Source organism: Rutidosis leptorrhynchoides, chromosome 4 (assembly GCF_046630445.1).
Source record: "Rutidosis leptorrhynchoides isolate AG116_Rl617_1_P2 chromosome 4, CSIRO_AGI_Rlap_v1, whole genome shotgun sequence".
Classification (NCBI taxonomy): Eukaryota; Viridiplantae; Streptophyta; class Magnoliopsida; order Asterales; family Asteraceae; genus Rutidosis; species Rutidosis leptorrhynchoides.
Genome location: NC_092336.1, coordinates 487,692,780 through 487,717,855, shown reverse-complemented (window position 1 = coordinate 487,717,855; position 25,076 = coordinate 487,692,780). Strand labels below are relative to the sequence as shown.

Below are 25,076 nucleotides of genomic sequence, written 5' to 3'. Positions count from 1 at the left end.
TACAAGGGTAATTGGTGTAATTGTTAACAAAGTATTAAAACCTTGAATTACACACAGTCGATAACCTGGTGTAATTATTAACAAAGTATTAAAACCTTATTACAGTTTAAATCCCTAATTAGTTGGAATATTTGACTTCGAGAATAAGGTTAATTTGACGAGCATTTTATAATTATGACCGATGGACTATTATGGACAAAAACCAAATAGGTATCAAATAATCCAGGACAAAGGACAATTAACCCAGGATAATAAATTAAAATCAAAACGTCAAACATCATGATTACAGAAGTTTAAATAAGCATAATACTTTTATTTCATATTTCATCGTACATTTATTTACTGTCATTTTAATTACTGCAATTTACTTTATCGCAATTTAAATTTTGTCATTTATATTATCGTCATTTATCTTTACGCTTTATTTAAAATCGACAAACAGGTCATTAAACGGGAAAACCCCCCTTTTATAATAATAATAATACTACTTATATATACATATACATATATATATATATATATATATATATATATATATATATATATATATATATATATATATATATATATATATATATATATATTATACAAATATAGTGTTTAAAAATATAGCGTTAAACTCAGCAGATCCCTGTGGAACTAACCGGACTTACTGAAAACTACAGTACTCTACGATTAGTACACTGCTTATAAGTGTTGTAGCAAGGTTTAGGAATATCCCATCTATATAAATAAATAAAACTTGTATCATATTTCGCCGTATTTCATATTAAAAATAATACTATTTCGTACTACACCTCGCACACATCAAGTATTTTTGGCACCGCTGTCGGGGAACCGAAAGCGAAACGCTATAAAAATATATATTAAGTTTTTAATCTATTTTTGTAAAAATATATAAGTTTTTAAAATATAAAAACATAAAAAAAAATATTTTTACATTTTTAAGTTTTTAAATTAAAAAGTTTATATTTTTATTTTTCTTTTGTTAAAAATTAAAACTAAGAAGTAATTTTTTTTTAAAATATAAGTTTTTTTATTACATAATTTTTTTATATATAAATTTAAAAATCAGAAATTTTTTTTTAACAAAACTGAGCCTGCATTTTTTTCCGACCTGCATTTAATTTGAATCTACAGCCCATGCGATCGCATGACTGCAGTGTAGAAAACCCATACGACCGCATGGTGTTGTCTGATGTGATGACCCGAAAAATTTCGACTAATTTAAACCAATTCTCTATACGATTTATTATTTTGGCACGTTAAACAAGTCTGTTAGATTGAGTCTCAAAATTTTAGAACTGTTTCATATATACAATTACCTTTGACTACTCTCAACGATTCATGAACAATTATATGTATGTATATATATATATATATATATATATATATATATATATATATATATATATATATATATATATATATATATATATATATATATATATGTACAAGTAAAAACGACTTTCCTACAGTAAAACCCTAGTTGCTACAGTAAAAATTACTTTGCTACAGTAAAACACTATTTGCTACAGTAAAACACTATTTGATACAGTGAACCGTATTTTGCTACAGTGCTACAGTGAAAACACTGTTGCTACAGTAAACACTATTTGCTACAGTAACACTATTTGCTACCGTAAAACACTATTTGCTGCAGTAAACACTATTTGCTACAGTAACACTATTTGATGTCGACGAACTAGCAAACAAAAACGGAAAAGGCGGCCATGCGATCGCATGGCAAAAACACTGAAAACTCATGCGATCGCATGAGCTACAGTAAATCGAAAAGTAATATAAATACGCAGTTTGTTCGATGAACTCTTTCACATTAACTCTCAATATTTATATTTATATTATAATTATAATTTTAAATTTAAGTTTAATAATAATAAGGTATATACGAGGGTGTTTTTAATTCGGGTTTCAAACCGCTTTAAGCTAAGGAAATATTAGGTATTATTCGGGGTATTGTTCTTGAATCCAAGGCCAACCATACAGTCGTCTACCATCATTACTTCTACGCAATTTGCCTACAATATTGAATTGCAATATTGAACTGCGAGTTTATAGTCTCCCTTTTTAAATACTTTAAATATTTTTGGGCTGAGAATACATGCAATTTATTTTAAACGCGATAAGACACAAGTACATACTAAATTCTACACTGAGTTAAACCGAAAATCCCTTAGCTTTGGTAACTAGTAGCTGCCAGTACATAGGATATGGACTGATGGGCACGAATAATTGTATATGGATCCATAGGGCTTGACATCCCCGTCCGAGCTAGAGCGCTAGCCTTTTAACGGACGTATGTTATTTGAGTTTAAGACACGTTGGTTTGCGTGTATTAAAACGAATGGGGTAATTATCACTGTAGCGTTAAGTTTAGTTACCAGGGTGCTCTGTTACGTAGAATCTATTGATAAACTTTTGATGAAATCTTGTGGTCTATCTTTATATATGTTTATGACTCGAGCAATTAAACAAATAACTCACCAACATTCGTGTTGACTTTTTAGCATGTTTTATTCTCAGGTCCTTAGAATGCTTCCACTGTGATGTGCTTGTTGCCTGCATGGAGTCTCTCATGCTTTGTTCAAAGTTTATTGCATTCAAAATAAAACTGCGTTGTGTAATAAATAATTGGACTGTGATGTCAACCTGTAAATTAAAGACTTATGTATTTCGGGGTTTTGCTTATACCTAAGCACTTGCCCACATGTTTATAACTTTCTATGTTTAGAAAGTCACTTATTTTAATGAATGCAATATTTTATCAAAACGTATCATATAGAGGTCAAAACCTCACTGTGGAATCAATGATTAACGTGCCGCGTCAATAGCGATTTTGACGGGTCGTTACAGTTGGTATCCGAGCTTGAGGTCATAGGGAACCAGAAATTACATTAGTGTGTTTAACTGGTAATTGTTAGGATGCATTAGTGAGTCTGGACTATGACCATATTTGTTTTTACTGATTTTTGCTTATCATTTGGTCAAAAACATTATATGTAATATATTTATATGCTAACGTAATTGTTGTTTCAATTATGTGATAGATGACTTCCTCTAATCCTATCATTTTGTACGACTCGGAATCGGACACTGAATCTATTCTATCCACAACTGAAAAGGGCGTTCCAATACCTATTAAAGAAGAAATTGTGTTAGCCGGGGAATCTCAACTCCCGGTAAACCCAGAGGAGGTTCCAGCTCCACCCAACTCTAGTTTTCCGGAGCCACAGTATCGTTGGCATGGACCCATGATCCCTGGAGTAAACGAGGATCGTCCATTTCTAAACAAATATGGACATTGGTCCAGATATACCGCCGACGGGCGGGTTGTGCCGATTACGCCTGGCAGATTTCGGTTCATGACCACCGGTACATATTCTTGCAGTTCGTCATCATATTCTCCTACACATGACTCAGACAGTTCGTCATCAGACGAGATCAGTAAGGAGGAGGATTTCGCTAATGAAATAAAAGAGATCACTAAGGAGAAATTCCAACTTGCTATAGATAATAAAAACAACCACAATAATAAAATGTCCTTAATTATTAAAAAAGAACAGGACCATTCGATCCGTAACCACCCTTATTGTATTAAACCCACTGAGGCAACGGGTACCTCAAAACCCCAACCAAAAATAAAATACACTGCCGGAATGTCTGTCGGACCATGTGCACACAAACAATTGGCAGAGAGAACCAAATGGGAAGAAGTTTCTGATAGTTCTGAATAAACGACCTCGCAACCATAAATCTTCCATGCGCTATTTTATTGCTTATGTGTGCTACTCTATCTTGTTATGTAAAATAAGCATATGTAAAATATCAGTATTGTATGGTATTGTATTATTTTGGTTTATTAATAATAAATGCATGGAATGATTATTTGTATTATTACTACTTCTTATTATTATTATTACATAATAATGTAGTAACTCGCTATAATTTTTCATAGTGGAATATTATTAGGATTTTAGTAGTTAATTCCTTGTACTAGCTATTATGTATGAACTTAACGGGTAGGTAATACCCTAGAAATAATTATAAAATGCTAATAAGAAGAAAAGGCTTTTATAATAATCGGTTCATATTATTAATATGCTACGATTAACTATTGACAACTCATTTTACCTACAATATTCTATATGATTAAATTATATCTGTTGTGTTTATTGAAGAAACATGTCTCAAATGTCGGATGCTGAGTTTGAGCAACTAGTCGAGAAACGTGTGAATGAAAGAATTGCTGCAGCCGAGGCAGCAAAAGCAACAGCCGAAGCAGCAGCCAAAGCAGCAGCCGTAAACACAAACTCACGAAACGGATGCTCATACAAAACTTTTCAAGGATGCAAACCACAGACGTTTAGTGGAACCGAGGGACCAGTCGGTTTAACCCGATGGTTTGAAAAGATGGAGTCCGTTTTCAAAATCAGTAATTGTGCGAACGGAGACAAGTCAAAGTATGCTTCGTGTACGTTGCAAGACGGTGCACTTACTTGGTGGAACAATTATGCTAAAGCAGAAGGAATAGATACGGCATATGATATCTCTTGGGAAGAACTGAAAAAGATGCTAATCGAGGAGTACTGTCCTCGAAACGAGATCAGAAAGATGGAATCTGAGTTACGTAATCTGAAGGTTATCGGCGCGAATCTCAATAACTATGAAAAGCGTTTCATGGAACTAGCCTTGTTGTGTCCCGAATTGGTGCCAAACGAGAAACGAAAGATAGAAATGTATATTGATGGTTTATCAATCAATATCAAAGGAAATGTTACATCGTCCAAACCAAATACGATGCAGGAAGCCATGACAATGACACACCAACTCATGGACCAGATCACAGAGAGTTCGATTAAGGCACCAATTACCGAAGTCAAGACAACTGAAGGAAAGAGGAAATGGGAAGACTATAAGGGCAAAAGTACTCACCTGAAGAAACAAGAAACTTTTAAAGGTAAACAAGATGGGGCAACTGCAAGTCCAAACTATAAGGGACCTCATCCGTTCTGCAAAAGGTGTTACACACATCATGCAGGCTATTGCCAAGTGGTCTGTGATAAGTGCAACAAGAAAGGACATGTGGCGAAAGATTGTTATGCCACCGTTTCTGAAGTAAAGACAAAATTGACCGATGTCAAGAAATGTTATGGATGCGGGAAGTCTGGTCACTTTATAAATCAATGCCCTGATAAGGAGAAGAACAAAGAACCCGCACGTGGGAGGGCATTTAATGTTAGTGCCAGTAAAGCACGTGAGGATCCTAATCTTGTCACGGGTACGTTTACCGTTAATAATCAACTAGCTTCTATTATGTTTGATACGGGTGCTGATAGAAGTTATATGTGTAAAGACTTTAGTTTTAAACTAAAATGTGCATCATTACCTCTAGACGATAAATATACTATTGAATTACCTAATGGTAAACTGATAAAAGCCGATAAAATTTGCCATGGTTGCGAAATGAATCTCGCTGGTGAAACCTTCAAAATCGATTTGATACCCGTAGAACTAGGAAGTTTTGACGTAATCGTTGGCATGGACTGGATGTCCAAAACAAGAGCGGAAGTTGTTTGCGCTGAGAAAGCAATCCGCATCCCTCGTAAGGATGAAACGTCATTAATGATTTATGGGGAGAAGAGCAACTCAAAGCTGAACTTTATCAGCTGTATGAAGGCCCAGAAACTTATAAGAAAAGGTTGTTATGCTATTCTGGCACACGTAAAGAAGATCGATACTGAAGAAAGAAGCATTAATGACATGCCGGTTGTAAGAGAATATCCCGGAGTATTTCCAGAAGAATTACCGGGGCTACCTCCACACAGATGTGTAGAATTCCAGATTGATCTCATACCAGGAGATGCACCTGTAGCCCGATCACCATATAGACTTGCACCTTCAGAAATGCAAGAATTACAAGACCAGTTGCAAGAATTATCGGACCGTGGATTTATTCGTCCTAGTTTTTCACCTTGGGGTGCTCCTATTCTGTTCGTCAAGAAGAAGGATGGATCTATGAGAATGTGCATAGATTACCGAGAATTAAATAAATTAACGATCAAGAATCGGTACCCATTACCGAGGATTGATGATTTGTTTGATCAATTGCAAGGATCAAGTGTTTATTCTAAGATTGATCTACGCTCCGGATATCATCAGCTGAGAGTGAAGGAAGAAGATGTTCCTAAAACAGCGTTCAGAACCCGTTACGGTCACTATGAATTTTTAGTCATGCCTTTTGGATTGACTAATGCTCCAGCAGTATTCATGGATCTAATGAATCGCATCTGTAGACCGTATTTAGATAAATTTGTCATTGTTTTTATCGACGACATATTGATTTACTCGAAGAACAAGGAAGAACATGAGCAACACTTAAGACTGGTACTAGAGATACTCAAGAAAGAAGAATTGTACGCAAAATTTTCGAAGTGTGATTTCTGGTTACAAGAAGTTCAATTTTTGGGCCATGTTGTCAGTAAACATGGAATTAAAGTTGACCCCGCCAAGATCGAAGCCATTAGTAAATGGGAAACACCGAAGACTCCAACACAAATCCGCCAATTCTTAGGTCTTGCTGGTTACTACCGAAGATTCATTCAAGATTTCTCTAGAATCGCCAAACCCTTAACTGCATTGACTCAAAAGGGAAAGAAGTATGATTGGTCCACGGAACAGGAATCCTCATTCCAGTTATTAAAGAAGAAGTTAACGTCTGCACCCATTTTGTCATTACCGGAAGGAAATGATGATTTCGTGATCTATTGTGACACTTCGCGCCAAGGTTTAGGATGTGTATTAATGCAACGCACAAAATTTATCGCATATGCCTCACGACAACTAAAAATTCATGAAAAGAACTATACGACGCACGATTTGGAACTTGGAGCAGTAGTTTTTGCACTCAAAATATGGAGACACTATCTATATGGCACCAAGTGTACAGTGTACACCGACCATAAGAGTCTTCAGCATATTTTTGATCAAAAACAACTCAATATGAGGCAACGTCGCTGGGTAGAGTTGTTAAACGATTACGATTGTGAAATTCGTTACCACCCCGGAAAAGCTAATGTTGTAGCTGATGCCCTAAGTCGAAAAGAAAGAGTAAAACCTCTTAGGGTCCGAGCTTTGAATATTACAATTCGTACTGATCTCACAAAGCAAATTCAAGCAGCACAGTTAGAAACTTTAAAAGAAGAAAACGAAAAAGGTGAAATGAGCAAAGGGTTAGAAAAACAACTTGAAGTAAAAGCCGATGGAACCCTGTATTTTGCTGGTAGGATATGGGTACCAAGACATGGTAACCTAAGGCAACTAGTACTAGATGAAGCACACAAAACGAGGTACTCAATTCACCCAGGAAATGGGAAAATGTACCACGATCTCAAGAAGTTCTATTGGTGGCCTAATATGAAGACAGAAATTGCTACTTATGTAAGCAAATGTTTGACGTGTGCAAAGGTTAAAGCTGAGCACCAAAAGCCGTCAGGATTACTGCAACAACCAGAAATTCTGCAGTGGAAATGGGAAAGAATAACCATGGATTTCATTACGAAATTGCCAAGGACTGCAAGTAGTCATGATACTATTTGGGTGATAGTTGATCGTCTAACTAAATCAGCTCACTTCCTACCAATAAAGGAGACAGACAGTATGGAGAAATTAGCACGCCTATATTTGAAGGAAGTAGTTTCCAGGCATGGTGTACCCATCTCCATCATATCTGATCGCGACACCCGATTCACATCACGTTTTTGGCAATCATTACAAAAAGCATTGGGAACTCGATTAGATATGAGCACCGCTTATCACCCACAGACAGATGGTCAAAGTGAAAGAACAATACAAACATTGGAAGACATGTTACGGGCATGCATGATTGACTTTGGAACCAGTTGGGATCGACACTTACCGTTGGCAGAATTTTCATACAATAACAGCTATCATACGAGCATCAACGCAGCACCATTTGAAGCACTTTACAGTAGAAAGTGCAGATCTCCTATCTGTTGGAGTGAAGTAGGAGAAAGACAACTTACTGGACCAGAAATTATTCACGAAACCACCGAAAAGATCATTCAAATACAACAGCGATTGAAAACGGCCATGAGTCGCCAAAAGAGTTATGCTGATGTAAGAAGAAAACCGCTAGAATTTCAAGTGGGCGACAAAGTCATGTTGAAAGTGTCACCCTGGAAAGGCGTTGTACGATTCGGTAAACGAGGAAAGCTAAGTCCTAGGTACGTAGGACCCTTTGAAATCACCGAAAGAATTAGAGCAGTTGCTTATCGATTAAAGCTACCGCAAGAACTTAGTAGTGTTCACGACACATTTCACGTGTCAAATTTGAAGAAATGTTTAGCTGAAGAGGATGTCGTAATTCCTCTTGACGAAATACGAATTAATGATAAACTCCATTTTGTCGAAGAACCTGTTGAAATCATGGACCGTGAGGTCAAACAATTAAAACAAAGCAAAATACCGATAGTTAGAGTTCGTTGGAACGCAAGACGAGGACCCGAGTTTACTTGGGAACGTGAAGATCAAATGAAGCAAAAGTATCCACATTTGTTCACTGATATCGCTCATGAAACAGGTACTACTCAAAATTTCGGGACGAAATTTTCTTTAACGGGGAGGTACTGTGATGACCCGAAAAATTTCGACTAATTTAAACCAATTCTCTATACGATTTATTATTTTGGTACGTTAAACAAAGTCTGTTAGATTGAGTCTCAAAATTTTAGAACTGTTTCATATATACAATTACCTTTGACTACTCTCAACGATTCATGAACAATTATATGTATGTATATATATATATATATATATATATATATATATATATATATATATATATATATATATATATATATATGTACAAGTAAAAACGACTTTCCTACAGTAAAACCCTAGTTGCTACAGTAAAAATTACTTTGCTACAGTAAACACTATTTGCTACAGTAAAACACTATTTGCTACAGTAAACACTATTTGCTACAGTAACACTATTTGATGTCGACGAACTAGCAAACAAAAACGGAAAAGGCGGCCATGCGATCGCATGGCAAAAACACTGAAAACTCATGCGATCGCATGAGCTAAAGTAAATCGAAAAGTAATATAAATACGCAGTTTGTTCGACGAACTCTTTCACATTAACTCTCAATATTTATATTTATATTATAATTATAATTTTAAATTTAAGTTTAATAATAATAAGGTATATACGAGGGTGTTTTTAATTCGGGTTTCAAACCGCTTTAAGCTAAGGAAATATTAGGTATTATTCGGGGTATTGTTCTTGAATCCAAGGCCAACCATACAGTCGTCTACCATCATTACGTCTACGCAATTTGCCTACAATATTGAATCACAATATTGAACTGTGAGTTTATAGTCTCCCTTTTTAAATACTTTAAATATTTTTGGGCTGAGAATACATGCAATTTATTTTAAACGCGATAAGACACAAGTACATACTAAATTCTACACTGAGTTAAACCGAAAATCCCTTAGCTTTGGTAACTAGTAGCTGCCAGTACATAGGATATGGACTGGTGGGCGCGAATAATTGTATATGGATCCATAGGGCTTGACATCCCCGTCCGAGCTAGAGCGCTAGCCTTTTAACGGACGTATGTTATTTGAGTTTAAGACACGTTGGTTTACGTGTATTAAAACGAATGGGGTAATTATCACTATAGCGTTAAGTTTAGTTACCAGGGTGCTCTGTTATGTAGAATCTATTGATAAACTTTTGATGAAATCTTGTGGTCTATCTTTATATATGTTTATGACTCGAGCAATTAAACAAATAACTCACCAACATTCGTGTTGACTTTTTAGCATGTTTTATTCTCAGGTCCTTAGAATGCTTCCGCTGTGATGTGCTTGTTGCCTGCATGGAGTCTCTCATGCTTTGTACAAAGTTTATTGCATTCAAAATAAAACTGCGTTGTGTAATAAATAATTGGACTGTGATGTCAACCTGTAAATTAAAGACTTATGTATTTCGGGGTTTTGCTTATACCTAAGCACTTGCCCACATGTTTATAACTTTCTATGTTTAGAAAGTCACTTATTTTAATGAATGCAATATTTTATCAAAGCGTATCATATAGAGGTCAAAACCTCACTGTGGAATCAATGATTAACGTGCCGCGTCAATAGCGATTTTGACGGGTCGTTACATCTGACACGCCTGAAACCTCAGCTGGTACGGATTAGGGTTAGTTTTAATAATTATTATTATTAATTAATTAGTTAATTAAGGTTTATATATAATAATAATTAGTTTTAGTTTTATTTAATTTGTATTTTTAAGTTGTTAATTAGTTTTATTAATATATATAAATTAATACTTTTATAAAATAATAATATAAAAATAATAATTTTGTAAAATTGTATTTTTATCAACTTAGTTTATTTTTGTATTTTGTATTTTTATTTATAATCGTTTAATTCGTAATTTGTATTTTTTTATCGTTCGTAATTAGATTAAACTTAGTTCTTGCCGTAGTTATTTTATATTTCTAGATTTCTAGGCTTTGCCGTAAAATCCCTTAAGTACTTTTTCTTTAGACTAAGATTTAGGCGCTTTAGAATTTTACGACGTCACTTATCGCTTTAACATTTAATAGAATTTAGTGCCTAATTAAGTTATTGCCGTTTTGGATATAGAATTCCTTTTAAGCGTTAATACCTTTAGACGTTACTTTTAATATTTAGTTTTTAAACTTTTAAGTTTCGACGCTTTACTTTCTTATTTTTATTTTTCGGCCTTTTATTTTTCGACTTTTTTCGACGCGCTTTTTTTCTTTCTCATTTCTACGCTCTAGTTTTTAGGACATAGAATTTTCTTTATTTTCTTTAAACTTCGACGAAAAAATTATTTTAAGCGGTTAAATTGATAGACATCCAAAATTTTCTGGTTCGTAGTAATAGTTGGATTTGTTAGTGGCGAGTTGTGGGCTTCAAATTTAAAAGGTCCTGGCTACCTGCTGCATCTATTAGCTATTCGAAACGTGGTCAAAATTAGAAAAATCTATTAATTTGATAACTTATATAATTTTTATCTTTATAACTAATAGGATATTCAGTGAATGCACCGAGCAAAACGTTCACCACCTTTCATACGTTTACCACCTGTAACTCGATCAACACATCTAGCCAATATTATCGCCGTTGATTTTTCTTTAGAATCATCATCTAATCAACCAAGTGCTCCGATTCAAATTTCCAATAATCCATTTTTTGAACCCGACCTCACAATTGAGAACCCGGAGGATATTCGGGGACAATTCAGAGATCCTGAACCACTAATCATTCCTCCTGAACCACAAATCACTCATCCAGAGATTGTCGAGGAAGAAACCATTAACTCAGAATCCTCTAGTGATTCAGATTCAACAAATTCAATCATGAAAAATCTGGAACCTCTAAGTATGGAAGACCGAATGAGAGCTAAACGCATTGGCCAAGGTCACGCAATTACTCAACCAGACATTAATGCGCCAGATTATGAAATCAAAGGACAAATCCTACACATGGTAACTAATCAATGCCAATTTAGTGGTGCGCCAAAAGAAGATCCAAACGAACATCTTCGTACCTTTAATAGGATCTGTACTCTATTCAAAATCATAGAAGTTGAGGATGAACAGATCTATCTCATGTTATTTCCATGGACTTTAAAGGGAGAAGCCAAAGATTGGTTAGAATCGTTACCTGAAGGGGCGATTGATACATGGGATGTCTTAGTTGAAAAATTTCTTAAACAATTCTTTCCGGCATCTAAAGCCGTGAGACTTCAAGGAGAAATTGTTACGTTCACACAAAAGCCAAATGAAACTTTATATGAAGCTTGGACAAGATTTGGAAAGTTGTTGAGAGGATGTCCTCAACATGGTTTAGACACTTATCAAATAGTACAAATATTTTACCAAGGATGCGATATTACTACACGAAAAGACATCGATATAGCAGCTGGTGGTTCCATTATGAAGAAAACCGCAACTGAAGCTTACAAAATTATTGATAACACTGCCTCCCACTCACATGAGTGGCATCAAGAAAAAGACATCGTTAGATCATCTAAAGCAGCTAGAGCCGATTCTAGCCATGATTTTGATTCCATTTTCGCAAAGTTAGATGCTTTCAAGAGACGAATGGAAAAGATGACTAAAGATATTCACGCAATACGAATTAGTTGTGAGCAGTGTGGAGGACCACATTTGATAAAAGATTGTCTCAGTATTGAACAAACAATGGAACAACGAGAGAATGTTTCATACATGAACCAAAGGCCTGGAAATAATTATCAGAATAATTATCAACCACCAAGACCAAACTACAATCAAAATCAGAATTATAACTGAAATGTTCCATACAACAACCAACAAGGTCCTAGAAATCAACAAGTATCTAACAATACTTACAATCAACAAAGACCTATTTTTCAAAATAAACCACCACAAACCGATGATAAAAAGCCAAATTTAGAAGACATGATGTCGAAGCTAGTTGAATATCAAACGCAGTTTTTCACATCTCAGAAACAAACTAATGAACAAAATGCTCAAGCATTTAGAAATCAACAAGCTTCAATTCAAAATCTGGAACAAGAAGTAAGCAACTTAGCAAGGTTGATAGGTGAAAAAAAATCGAGAAGTCTACCTAGCGATACAAATGCTAACCCCCAGAATGAAACAGCTAAAACCATTACCACGAGAAGTGGTATTACACTTAAATCACCTGAAATGCCTGTAATTTCTAATGACGCTATTCCTACTACACAGGCACCACAACCTGAACAAGTGAAGGAATCAGAACCGGTAGTTGAAAAGGTTAATGAAGATAACACAGTTAAAGCTAAACCTTATGTTAAACCATACCAACCACCACTTCCTTACCCAAGTAAAATAAGAAAAGAAAGACTTGAAGCTGAGCAATCCAAATTCTTGGATATGTTTAAAAAAATAAATGTCAATCTTCCTTTCATTGATGTGATTTCAGGAATGCCAAGATATGCCAAATTCCTGAAAGATCTAATCACAAATAGAAAGAAAATGGAAGAACTCTCGGCTGTTACTATGAATGCTAATTGTTCTGCAGTGCTATTGAATAAACTACCAGAAAAACTCTCAGATCCAGGAAGTTTCACAATTCCATGTTTTCTGGGTAGTCTTAGTTCAATAGAAGCATTGGCAGACTTAGGTGCTAGTATAAATTTAATGCCGTATTCATTATACGTTAAACTAGACCTCGGAGAATTTAAGCCAACACGAATAAGTATACAACTAGCCGATCGATCAGTAAAATATCCTAGAGGGATAATGGAGAACATGCTAGTTAAAGTTGGTACTTTAGTATTTCCAGTAGATTTTGTTATTCTGGACATGGAAGAAGATTCTCGAGTTCCTCTCATATTAGGAAGACCATTCTTAAACACGGCTAAAGCAATAAAAGACGTGTTCGGTAAGAAACTGACCCTAAGTATAGAGGACGAGAGTATTACCTTTTCTGTTGATAGAGCCATGCAACAACCACAATCTGCAGATGATACATGTTATTATATTCAAACTATAGATTCACATGCAGAATTGTTACAAGAATTTCCAGAATTACAAGGAATAGGAGAATGTTCTTTAGGAGAAGGGACTGAAACAATTGATGAAGTTGAAATGTTAGCTGCACTTATGGCGAATGAATATGAACCAACAACAGAAGAACTTCAAATGCTAAAAGAGGAAGACAGATATCGATACAAATCATCGATAGAAGAACCACCAATATTAGAGTTAAAGCCACTTGCAACCCATTTAGAATACGCTTATTTACATGGTGAATCTGAATTACCTGTAATAATATCATCTTCTCTTACAGAAAATAAAAAATCTCAACTCATTTCTGTGCTAAAAGCTCATAAACCATCTATTGCATGGAAGATTCATGATATTAAAGGCATAAGTCCTTCGTATTGCACACATAAAATCCTTATGGAAGAAGGTCATAAAACATATGTGCAATGCCAACGAAGACTAAATCCTAATATGCAAGATGTTGTTAAGAAAGAAATTATTAAACTGCTAGATGCAGGTTTAATTTATCCAATCTCTGATAGTCCATGGATAAGCCCAGTTCAACGCGTGCCTAAGAAGGGTGGCATGACTGTCATCACAAATGAAAAAATGAGCTTATTCCTACTAGGACTATAACAGGATGGCGTGTCTGTATTGATTATAGAAAATTAAATGACGCCACCAGAAAAGATCACTTTCCCTTACCTTTCATTGATCAAATGTTGGAAAGATTAGCCGGGAATAGTTACTATTGTTTTCTTGACGGTTTCTCCGGATACTTTTAAATTCTAATCGCACCCGAGGACCAAGAGAAAACCACGTTCACATGCCCTTATGGTACTTTTGCTTACAAACGCATGCCATTTGCACTTTGCAACGCCCCTGCAACCTTTCAAAGGTGCATGATGGCAATTTTTCACGACATAATAGAAGAATGCATGGAAGTTTTCATGGATGACTTTTCAGTCTTCGGTGATACATTTGAATCATGTCTAGTTAATCTTGAACGAATGCTTATTAGATGCGAACAATCAAATCTAGTTCTTAATTGGGAGAAATGTCATTTCATGGTTAAAGAAGGCATCGTTCTTGGTCATAAGATTTCAAAGGAAAGAATTGAAGTAGATAGAGCTAAAGTAGATGTAATTGCTAAACTTCCACATCCCACCAATGTTATAGGAGTTAGGAGTTTTCTAGGGCATGCCGATTTTTACCGACGTTTCATAAGACTTTTCTAAAATTGCCACTCCTATGAATAAACTCCTAGAAAAGGATGCTCCATTCATCTTTTCGGATGAATGCATCAAATCTTTTAATATTCTTAAAGAAATAGGACAAAGGATTAAAAAATGATTTCAACCTATCTATTACGCTAGTAAGACATTACAAGGAGCACAAACGAATTACACAACTACTGAAAAAGAACTCCTTGCTATTGTCTTTGCTTTTGACAAATTTCGTTCATATCTCGTTCTAGCTAAAACGGTGGTCTATACCGACCATTCTGCTCTTAGATACCTATTTTCGAAACAAGATGCCAAACTAAGATTAATCCGTTGGATCTTACTCTTACAAGAGTTCGATATTGAGATCCGAGACAAAAAGGGAGCAGAAAATCTCGTAGCTGATTATCTTTCTCATCTTAAAAATCCTGAATTAGAAGTTCTAAATGAATCGGCCATACAAGATAACTTTCCTGATGAATATCTTTTGAAGATCGATTATAATGAAATTTCATGATTTGCAGACTATGCAAACTACTTAGTATGTGGATTCCTTGAAAAAGGGTTGTCGTACCAAAAACGAAAGAAATTCTTTAGTGATATAAAACACTATTTTTGGGAAGATCCACATTTGTTTAAAAGTTGTCCCGATGGAATAATACGCCGATGCGTATTCAGAGATGAAGCTAGTCAAATCTTAAACCATTATCACACAGGACCAACAGGAGGGCATTATGGGCCTCAACTCACAGCAAGAAAAGTCTACGATGCTGGATTCTATTGGCCTACAATTTTCAAAGATGCACACCTTCTTTGTAAATCCTGTGATGCATGTCAAAGGGCCAGAAAAATAAGTCAATGTGATGAAATGCCACAAAATGTCATTCAAGTATGTGAAGTATTTGACGTTTGGGGTATTGACTTTATAGGTCCATTTCCAAAATCTCATAATAATTTCTACATTCTCGTTGCCATTGATTATGTATCTAAATGGGCGGAAGCACAAGCTCTCCCAACTAACGATGCACGAGTTGTAGTCAACTTTTTAAAACATCTTTTTGCAAGGTTTGGAACACCAAAAGCTTTAATAAGTGATCGGGGTACTCATTTTTGTAATAATCAACTTGAGAAAGTTCTTTAAAGATATGGAGTAACTCATAAAATCTCAACCGCTTATCATCTACAAACAAGTGGACAAGTTGAAAATACTAACCGAGCATTAAAACGTATTCTAGAGAAAACCGTAGGATCAAATCCGAAGGAATGGTCCATGAAATTGGAGGATGCACTCTGGGCTTTTAGAACAGCCTACAAAACTCCAATTGGAACCACACCTTTTAGACTCGTTTACGGAAAAGCATGTCACCTTCCAGTAGAAATTGAGCACAATGCATTTTGGGCTTTGAAGACATGTAATCTTGATTTACATGAAGCTGGACGTCTACGGTTAAGTCAACTAAACGAATTAGAAGAATTAAGACATGATGCATATGAAAATTTGTTAATCTATAAGGAGAGAACGAAGAAATGGCATGATAAAAGAATCAGAAGTTCAAAAGAATTCAAGGAAGGAGATAGAGTTCTTCTTTTCAATTCAGGATTCAAGCTATTTCCTGGAAAATTAAAATCAAGATGGTCTGAACCATTCATAGTCAAAAGAGTTTTCCCATACGGAACAGTAGAGTTAATAAATTCAAATGGGATTGAATTTAAGGTTAATGGTCACAGAGTTAAATATTACATAGATAATCCAATGGAAGTTGAAGATGAAGTTAATCACAATTTCGACACCACAGCTAACTAAGTGTGGGAAGATTCGAATCTTTTAAGGGTAATATGAATTTCTGTTAGAGTTAGATATTCTATTTTCGTGTAGTTTTCGAAAATGGAATCCGAATGGTCTTTCCCTAGCAGACCCTAAAGAACTAGTCTTCTCCCTCCATTCTGAATTTTTATTTCTTTTAGGTTTTACGAGATGAAGAATTCCTTTGATCTGAACCATGGTCTACTACTACACGCTATGATTACTAAACGTAATAATAACATCTTCCCGAGTAAACTAGTATCATTCATAAGAGGCAAAATGGACGAAGTGAGAAAGAACTCGGGAAGAATCATCATAAGACACATTTTGGTAAAGGAAAATCAAAATCCCCAACAAAAAGAAGAGCACGACACCTTGAAAGATGTCATAAATGCGGAAAATGGTCACACGAAGGTAAATGTTCGAACAATCAAACATATTCAAATACCGAATTTGTTACTCTATGCAGAGAAGGACCGTTCATATGTTTAGAAGAAAAGTTATTGAAAAATTGAGGCTACGCTTATGTAGCTATGGAAAACCAAATCACACGACTCTCCTATGAGTCGGCTAAAGCATGTCTTTGAGAATTCTATCTCACAGGTAGGTATGTACAGTTTTTATTTTTTTATTTTTTATCTTATTGCTTTTAACCTTTTGATAATAAACGCTGAATCATTCGCTATAAAGTATTAAATTGATATTCAATAAAATTATGTATGCGAAACTGAAATTATTGATATCATACAAAAATTTAATTCATCACTGCGAAATTTACCGTTTATTCATAAGGTATAAATATCTTTAATCAATCAATCCAAAATATTTCAAAAATTCATCAGGAGTAAAACTTGGTAAAATAGCCGAAATTACTTTACCCAAAAGAGGGACGTATATTGATAGGTCAGATCATGTTGAGATTGAGAGAAATGTTAAGATAGAATGAGATTCGGTATGTAGGAAGGATACTCGGTATGAGAGAGAATCGGTAAAATTACATTCCATAGCTTCTAGAACTCGGTTACAATACAATGGCTATCTAATTAGGACTACTTAGGTTCCTTATATAGCCCTCTTCTAAGGAACCTTCATTTAAGCTTAATTCACATTAACACTATACAACTTCGGGGTCCTAACAATCTCCCTCTTAGTGTTAAATGTGAACTTTACAATATAATCCTATCTAAAATATCTAAAGGAACTTTGTTCCTCATAAGTGAACTTTAGATTTGAATCCCTTGAGATTCTCATATCTTCGTATATTCACTCTTGTTTTGAGACGACTTTTCAATCTTGTGAGAATGTATTTGACAATCTCATTATCTTCAGTTGAATAGCAGTTATTGATCAATCTCCATTTCATGTATTTGAAAGCATACATCAATGTTCCGTCTGAGTATCTTCTGAAATCTGAGACTCTGATGAAGATCTTTGTATAGTGAGAATTGACAAATGCAAACCCATATGGACAGTCACTCACTTCAAGTAAGGACATGTATCTTAGCTCTTCAATCACTTGATTTGGCGGTTTGATTCCGAGCTTTTTATGTCCAGATTCCAATCCCATTTGAAAATCATGAACAGACATCCATCTCATCGAATCAAGAATAAACCTGTAGACTGCCTTCATTGCAGTAGCATGATAAGTTGTTGCAGATTCATTCAAGTTAATCAAATAATTGTAAATGAAAATAATGTCGACCATCTTCAGTTTATCAAAATCAGCTTCCGAAAATTGATAATCCTCATCATCCATTCTTGTAACTTGAAACAATGGCATCTTCACTTCATCCTTATTAATCATCAAAACCTTATTTATGCTTTTGATCTCTGAATTCTGCTGAATTTGAAGTTTCTCTTCATTCTTCAATTTGAATTTATTGCGAACACTCAGATAAGCTTTGAGATATTCTGGCTTCTTATGATATTTCCATGCACCCAGAACACTCATTGATGCAGAAAGGACGAGATCAGAATCACCATAGATTCTATACGCTTGTTGTTCAATGAATGGTGAACGAAGAATCATTTTCTCTTCATCCTCACTTAGTTGGTAATCAGCATCACGCTCAAGAACAATCTCTGCAGTTTGAAATGGAACATTTAAATCAGGAGGAGTCGTAGTATCTTCTTTGCCATTAGAGAAAATCTCCTTTTTGAAGTGTATTCCAAATTCATCAGTTGGAGATGTCAAGTTAACAAATTGATGATCATTTAATTCATTGGCGATACTCGATGACCCCTTCAAAATATCTTCAATGTTGTCAAAGTTTTGATTGTTCTCTTGAGATGACTTATTCTCTGATTGATCAGCTGTATCCATAATCATTAACATCCCTGAGTCACCCTCTCTCTGACTTTCTGATTCATCTAGAAAAATTTCACACTGGATTTCCTCAATTTCATCACTATCGGAATCAGATATATCAACAACATCTTTATCCTTCTGTTGACTAGATGCACCAGCTTCATAACCACTGGACCGATGACCACTCTGTCTATTCTCCCCCTCATGAAGATTGTCGGGATCGAAATCATCATGATCAGGCATGTGAATTGGTCCAGGTGACTTGCATGGAGAGAAAGGATACACTATCCTTGCTTGCTCAAGATAAATCATCATAGTCTCGCGAACTTTATCAAGATCAGTCCATTTAGCAAACTCAGCAAGATAGAGCTCCTCCACCTCATTGTCAGAGAGATACTGTAATCCATATCTATTTGAAATTCGAGAAGGTGACCCAGTTGGTGAAACAACGGTGTAACCATGAACAATAGCATCATCAGCCGTAACTGTTGAAGGCGATGTCGATGGAAGTGTTTGAGTTTCCGTGAGGGCAGGTAAGGATGATTGTGCGGTATTATTCTTATATGTAGGACTGTACATACTACTAGTCAGATTCGTGATATCCCCTTCTGATGGAGGTTGGGTAACAACCGGAGTTGTCACCGGCGAAGTTTCTTTCGAAGCATCCGCCTCCATGACTTTAGTCTCATGGGACTCTGACAGAGTAGCAGAACTACCCGTCGGTTTAGCTCTCGCAGAGATATTGCTATCTCTGACTCCCGAAATCATTGATATACCATGAGGTGGCACATCTCTTTCAGTTAAAGACTCTTCCTCCAAACTCTGAGTTTCAGAATCCGGAAAAGAAGTGGTTTGATCCAATGGATCACTTTCATGAACCAAGGGATCAGTCTGCTGGAAGTCTGATAAATATCCTGAAGGATTGTCATGTTGACTCGTTTCCATGGGACGCGGCAGATCTCCCTCATCAAGATAAGCCGGACCTCCAGACCCTGTTGTACGTTGAGGCACAAGAGGATTTCCAGCCGATACGCAGGGTGCCTTTTCAAGATTTTTTGGCTCCCCTTCGGCCGTTCTGGACTTCAATGATTGAGTTTCCTCAATCGACTGAGTCAACGCAGACTTTACTGCAGAGGAAGACTTTACTTCCTTAGATGCCAAAGCATCTTGCTTTGTAGGATTTATTCTTAAGTCCTGTTTAGATTGGATGGGCTTAGTGGTCTTTTTACCATCCGTGCGTTTAGATCTCTTGCCTACCGAAGCTTGCGCTTCATTTAGCATAGGGCTTACTGTTATTATTGGATGTGATACGGAGATGGGTGAGGGTGACCTAATTGGCTCTAGGTCTTGGTCCGTATCACCAACGATTGTAGTAACTGATTGGCGGACGATAGGTGTTGAAGTCCTAGATCTAGTTACTCGTTGGGTTGGCGGAGTCTGAATCATCTCATCAGGCACATATCGAGTTCTCTTAGGAGAATGTTTGGGAGATGATTCAGATGCTGTTGCTGAAGTGTCGGTGTCACTGCTCACTTCGGGTGTTGTGGAAAGGGTTGGTTCAATCCTAGTTGAACTAGGTTCCCTGATCCTCACAGGTTAAGCTTGGTGTGCTGCCCTAGATCGTTTGAGGTTCACCCTAAGTGGAGGATTAGCTGGCCCGATTGGTTGAACTACAGGTTCCTCTACAACCTCTGGGGCTAGAACCGCGGTGGGTTCAACTTGTTCTTGTTGTACCGGGTTCGGAAGAGGTATTCCTACAGCCTCAAAATAAGAACGCATACGAGCGTCTTGGGGTTCAGCTAGCCTCACTAGCCAATTTGGAATCGGCGCAGTGAATTGATTATCAGATACCATCGGGGTATTCATCTTCAGCTCCCCAAATCGTTTCATCTGTAATCCATGTGTACCTGGTACAAATATATTTGCATTTCTGCAAGTATTTATAGCATCATGGATAAAGATACAGAAAAACCTTTCGCAAGGGATGTATGAACCCCTTGGCTTATCAACTTGAGCTTGAACCAAATCCCATATTAGTTCTGCATAGTCAGGAGCTTCTACTCTTATAAAAGAGTAGAACAACTTCAGCATTGGCACAGTCAGGCTGTCGGATCCACTCCTTATCATCAGCAAGCATCTGTTGATGATTGAGAAGATCACATACCACCTTGAGTGCAGATATTTCTTCTGAAACTTAGCCGGAGGAACATTGCAGGCTCCAACATAACCAAGATCAAAGACAGATGACATCATCTGCTGAGTAGCAGGAAAAGTAGGAGCATTCTGCACAACAGGAAGTCTGAATATCCTCCTGAAATCAGCCTTAGTGATACTCCTCCTCCCTTGAACTCCTCTCAGTTGAAATTCAAAACGAGCTTGTGTTCCCTCTGGATTTTCAGCAGTATGTTGTGTAGCTTCCAAAAACCTAATTGTTCTGTTAAGTAGCTCCAGATCTGTTACAGGTACACTGACTGTAGAGTTTAGAGCAGGCCACAGAGTGTGCCTCTCTAGAATTGCAGTCCAGTAGTTGCAGGGAATGTTGGTTTCAGAGTTGATGAAGTGATTGTTCGTCATTTAGCTGTATAAATAAGAAATAGAAGACCACAAGATATTTAACATAAAGCATATATCTCTATTCTTATTTGCCTTTGAAATCCTTTGTATATGTTTTATCTTTTATATTTTATGATTTTTATGGTTTTTCAAAGATATAAAAATCTTTTATTCTCAAATATGAACAAGTAATTGACAATCATGACTTTCATATGATATTCATCACAACACAAATTCATCATGCAAAGTCAATTATATAACACAAAGAATCAGAACAACACTTGGTCAATTTTTAAACACAATTCAAGCAGATTCGGTAGTCATGAAAACTTGAAATTCTGTAACCAAATAAGCTTGAGTTTTCAGATCAGAAAGATATAGAATAAACATGTTAAGTGTTTGAAGATAAAAATCAGAAAGTTTCAAGGTACCAAAAGTCAGACTCGGTATCAAGAGAAGAACATATTTGGTATCTCCAAAATTAACATAAAGTCACTGAAACATGCATATTCTATCATGTAAAATCACAACCATAATCAATTAACCACTCAATTAGAAGCAGAACAACATGTTAATCGTATGAACAGACTCGGTATTGTAGATAGAACATATTCGATAGATACAGAATCCATCAAACAATCAATTAAACATGTAATCAAACTTAGTCAAATGATAGATCAATTAATATAACTCAGACTAGACAAGAATTCATGTTAATTAACCAAATCAATTGAGTTTAATCAAAGATTAGTAGAATACGACTCAAACTCGGTATAATCAACAAAATTTCAAATTGAGAGTCATAATCCAGTTATTTTGATCTTTTCTGGTCGAAAAACATTTAATTATCTCAGATCTACACGTATGTATCTAAAGCAATGATTAAAATGAAATTATACCAAAGATTTGAAGAAACAGAAGAACGGACTCGGTAGATTAGTCAGATTCGGTATGTTCAGTAAGACTCGATAGGTAATTAAGCACAGTAAGAGAGTTAGTTTAACTTTGACCCTCCTTTTATAGATACCGAAGATAAAATACCGAATGGGCTTTACCGAATGGGTCTATTTTACCGAATACAGTCCACTTTTCAAAACTTTATCAATTTAACTTCAAAATCTTGACAAACTGACTTTTCCTCTTAAAATTCATTTCAATCTTTTCATGGTAAACAATTTTGAGACAATTTTTGAAAACATTGAACTTACCGAATCTGTACTGTTGGATGTCAGATTCGGTGTAATGCTAAAAATAGCATTTATTCAGTAAAAATCAAATATTTTTGGATTTTATCTTTTCCAATTTTTAATAATTTTTCAAAATAAGATTTGTACTTAAAAGAACTTTGAATTTGTGAACAAAGTACAAATCTTCAGTGATACCAATTGTTAAAATGGGTTGCACACTGAGATGTATACAAGCCTTAGTGAATTATTTCAGATATAAAACAAAGAATTTATGAATTCACTTTTGAAAAACAATATTTTTGAGTAATTTTCTCATTTTCTCCCTTTTTCTCCCCCTCAAAATGTGATATACAAGAAAGTAAATCAGCATTTTGATAAAATTCCCAAGAAAATGAATTAACTCCCCCTTGAAATATGATATCAATGAGTTACCTCCCCCTTACGTAACCATTGAACAATTATATCTAGAAAGTTATCATAAGTCTAAAGGCTCCCCCTTAAAAGATGATATCCAAAGCATATGAAAGTAGTTGCTCCCCGTAGAAAGTATCTACTCCCCCTAAACACAAGATCCCCAGAATAAGTCCCAACAGATCTAAGGAATATCAAGCACTATACTCTACCATGCCAATCTATTTGATTAAGAACTTTAGCCTAAGTTCATCTAAGGGCTTAGTGAACATGTCAGCTAATTGCACTTTGGTAGGCACAAAGTATAACTCTACATCCCCTTTCTCTACATGGTCCTTAATGAAATGATTTCGAATATCTATGTGTTTGGTCTTAGAATGCTGGACCAGGTTGCTTGTAATTGCAATAGCACTTTGTGTATAACAGTAAATCGGGGTCTTAGAAAACTTAAAGCCATAGTCTGAAAGTTGAATTTGCATCCACAAAACTTGTGAACAACAATGAGCTGCAGCAATGTACTCAGACTCAGCTATTGATAAAGACACACAGTTCTGCTTTTTGGATGACCAACCAACTAGCCTATTCCCCAACATCTGAATTGATCCAGATGTGCTTTTTCTATCAACATGGCAACCGCCATGATCCGCATCAGTGTAAGCAGTGAGATTGAAATCGGATCCTTGAGGATACCAGATCCCAAGGTTAGGTGTACCTTTAAGGTACTAAAAAAATCCTAACAACCGCTTTGGAATGAGATTTCTTAGGGTTTAACTGAAAACGGGCACAGACAGTTACAACAAGTGTAATATCAGGTCGACTTGCAGTCAGATACATTAAAGAACCAACCATTCTTCGATAAAGCGTAATATCAAAGGGTTCCCCATTAGTATCAGCATCCAGTAAAGTCCTCATTGGGGTTGTCATTGGTTTTAAAGCAGTCATTTTAAAATGTTTTAGCATATCATTGATATACTTTGTTTGACTGAGAAAAATCCCGTTTGGTAATTATTTTACTTGTAACCCCAAAAAGAAATTTAACTGGTCAAGCATGCTCATTTCGAATTTGTTGGCCATAAGGTCACCAAATTCTTTGCATAAGGCCGGGGACGTGGAACCAAAAATAATGTCATCAACGTAAATTTGAACCAAGAGAATGTGACCGTGGTTTTTACGGATGAATAGCGTTGTATCAATCGTTCCACGAGAAAAGCCATTATCCAGCAAATACTTTGTTAAGGTCTCGTACCATGCACGCGGTGTTTGCTTCAGACCATACAAAGCCTTTTCCAAGTATTATATGTGATTTGGATGAATGGGATCGACAAAGCCTTCTGGTTGATCGACATAGACTTCCTCTTGAAGATGACCGTTCAGAAAAGCAGTTTTGACATCCATTTGAAACACCGTAAACTTCATAAAAGAAGCAAAGGCAAGAAAAAGACGAATAGCCTCAATCCTAGCAACCGGAGCAAACGTCTCGTCATAATCAATACCCTCTTGTTGTCGATATCCCTTGGCCACAAGACGTGCCTTATTCTGAACCACAATTCCATCAGAATCCTTCTTGTTCTTAAAAATCCACTTAACCCCTATTGGTCGTTGACCCGTTGGTCTTGGAACTAATCGCCATACTTTCAACCGTTCAAATTGATTGATCTCTTCTTGCATTGCAACCACCTAGTTCGGATCTAGTAAAGCTTGAGTAACCGTTGTTGGTTCAATCTTAATAAGAAAGGTAGTGTATAGACACATATTCCAAGTAGCCCTTCGAGTTGAGACTGGAGCAGATGCATCACCAATAATAAGATCTATTGGATGACTTTAGTCCATTGGTTGTGTGGAAGAGGTTGTACATCAGTGGTATCCATTGAAACATCAACTGTTGTTAACGTTGAGCCTTGATCCGCTTGATCTGATGTAACATTATCTAATGGATTCAATTGAATATCTGGAGAAACAGCCGGAGTTGTATCAACTGATGAA

At 35.9% G+C, this 25,076-nt stretch overlaps 1 non-coding gene across 1 annotated transcript; it reads right to left on the bottom strand.

Moving 5' to 3' along the window:
* Positions 1 to 11,831: 11,831 nt before the first annotated feature.
* LOC139845921 (small nucleolar RNA R71) lies at positions 11,832 to 11,938 on the bottom strand. The gene has a single exon (XR_011758674.1). It is a non-coding gene; the product is annotated as a small nucleolar RNA R71 (small nucleolar RNA).
* Between the last annotated feature and the right edge of the window lie 13,138 nt (positions 11,939 to 25,076).